Below are 2,500 nucleotides of genomic sequence, written 5' to 3'. Positions count from 1 at the left end.
TGGTGGTACTGGTGGTGGTGGTACTGGTGGCGGTGGTGGTGGTACTGGTGGTGGTGGTACTGGTGGCGGTGGTGGTGGTACTGGTGGCGGTGGTGGTGGTACTGGTTGTGGTGGTCGTGGTACTGGTGGTGGTGGTACTGTGATGATGGTCGTGGTACCGGTAGTGGTAATGGTGGTACTGGTCGTGGTGGTGGTGGTGTTGGTACTGGTGGCGATGGTGATGGTGGCGATGGTGATGGTGGCGATGGTGATGGTGGCGATGGTGATGGTGGTGGTGGAGGTGGTGGTACTGATGGTGGTGGAGGTGGTGGTACTGATGGTGATGGTGGTGGTGGTACTGATGGTGGTGGTGGTGGTGGTACTGATGGTGGTGGTGGTGGTGGTGGTACTGATGGTGGTGGTGGTGGTGGTACTGATGGTGGTGGTGGTACTGATGGTGATGGTGGTACTGATGGTGGTGGTGGTATTGATGGTGGTGGTGGTGGTGGTACTGACGGTTGTGGTGGTGATGGTGGTACTGATGGTGGTGGTGGTACTGATGGTGGTGGTGGTGGTACTGATGGTGGTGGTGGTGGTACTGATGGTGGTGGTGGTACTGATGGTGGTGGTGGTGGTGGTGGTACTGACGGTTGTGGTGGTGGTGGTGGTACTGATGGTGGTGGTGGTACTGATGGTGGTGGTGGTGGTACTGATGGTGGTGGTGGTGGTACTGATGGTGGTGGTGGTGGTGGTACTGATGGTGGTGGTGGTGGTACTGATGGTGGTGGTGGTGGTACTGATGGTGGTGGTGGTACTAATGGTGGTGGTGGTGGTGGTGGTGGTGGTGGTACTGATGGTGGTGGTGGTGGTGGTACTGATGGTGGTGGTGGTGGTGGTGGTACTGATGGTGGTGGTGGTGGTGGTGGTACTGGTCGTGGTGGTGGTGGTGATACTACTTGTGGTGGTGGTGGTGGTACCGATGGTGGTGGTGGTGGTGGTACCGATGGTGGTGGTGATGGTGGTACTGATGGTGGTGGTGGTGGTGATACTGGCCGTTGTGGTGGTGGTGGTGGTGATACTGGTGATGGTGGTGACACTGGTGGTGGTGGTGATACTGGTGGTGGTGGTGGTACTGGTGGTGGTGGTGGTGGTGGTGGTGGTGGTGGTGGTGGTACTGGTCGTGGTGGTACTGCTGGTAGTGATGTACTAGTGGTAGTGATGGTACTGGTGGTGGTGATGCTATTGGTGGTGGTGATGGTACTGGTGGTGGTGATGCTATTGGTGGTGGTGATGGTATTGGTGGTGGTGGTGGTGGTGGTGGTACTAGAGATGGTACTGGTGGTGGTACTGGTGGTGGTGGTGGTGGTGGTGGTACTGGTGGTGGTGGTGGTGGTACTGGTGGCGGTGGTGGTGGTGGTGATACTGGTGGCGGTGGTGGTGGTGGTGGTACTGGTGGCGGTGGTGGTGGTACTGGTGGCGGTGGTGGTGGTACTGGTGGCGGTGGTGGTGGTACTGGTGGCGGTGGTACTGGTGGCGGTGGTACTGGTGGCGGTGGTGGTGGTACTGGTGGCGGTGGTGGTGGTACTGGTGGTGGTGGTGGTGGTACTGGTGGTGGTGGTGGTGGTACTGGTGGCGGTGGTGGTGGTACTGGTGGTGGTGGTCGTGGTACTGGTGGTGGTGGTACTGTGATGATGGTCGTGGTACCGGTAGTGGTAATGGTGGTACTGGTGGTGGTGGTGGTGGTGGTGTTGGTACTGGTGGCGATGGTGATGGTGGCGATGGTGATGGTGGCGATGGTGATGGTGGCGATGGTGATGGTGGTGGTGGTGGTGGTGGTGGTGGTACTGATGGTGGTGGTGGTGGTGGTACTGATGGTGGTGGTGGTGGTGGTACTGATGGTGGTGGTGGTCGTGGTGGTACTGATGGTGGTGGTGGTGGTGGTACTGACGGTTGTGGTGGTGGTGGTGGTACTGATGGTGGTGGTGGTACTGATGGTGGTGGTGGTATTGATGGTGGTGGTGGTGGTGGTACTGACGGTTGTGGTGGTGATGGTGGTACTGATGGTGGTGGTGGTACTGATGGTGGTGGTGGTGGTACTGATGGTGTTGGTGGTGGTACTGATGGTGGTGGTGGTACTGATGGTGGTGGTGGTGGTGGTACTGACGGTTGTGGTGGTGGTGGTGGTACTGATGGTGGTGGTGGTACTGATGGTGGTGGTGGTGGTACTGATGGTGGTGGTGGTGGTACTGATGGTGGTGGTGGTGGTAGTGATGGTGGTGGTGGTGGTGGTGGTGGTGGTACTGGTCGTGGTGGTGGTGGTGATACTACTTGTGGTGGTGGTGGTGGTGGTACCGATGGTGGTGGTGGTGGTGGTACCGATGGTGGTGGTGGTGGTGGTACCGATGGTGGTGGTGGTGGTGATACTGGCCGTGGTGGTGGTGGTGATACTGGTGATGGTGGTGATACTGGTGGTGGTGGTGATACTGGTGGTGGTGGTGATACTGGTGGTGGTGGTGGTACT

The 2,500-nt window shown here is 58.5% G+C and overlaps 1 protein-coding gene across 1 annotated transcript in view; it reads right to left on the bottom strand.

Annotated features, from left to right (window-relative positions):
• Positions 1-2,500, bottom strand: part of LOC145406681 (DBH-like monooxygenase protein 1) — a 588,166-nt gene that overhangs the window by 125,156 nt on the left and 460,510 nt on the right. The window lies entirely within an intron of this gene.

This window comes from Coenobita brevimanus, chromosome 71 (genome assembly GCF_032717465.1).
Source record: "Coenobita brevimanus isolate Jiangsu-jjx chromosome 71, ASM3271746v2, whole genome shotgun sequence".
Lineage (NCBI taxonomy): Eukaryota > Metazoa > Arthropoda > Malacostraca > Decapoda > Coenobitidae > Coenobita > Coenobita brevimanus.
This window is presented reverse-complemented; position numbering and strand designations above follow the sequence as displayed.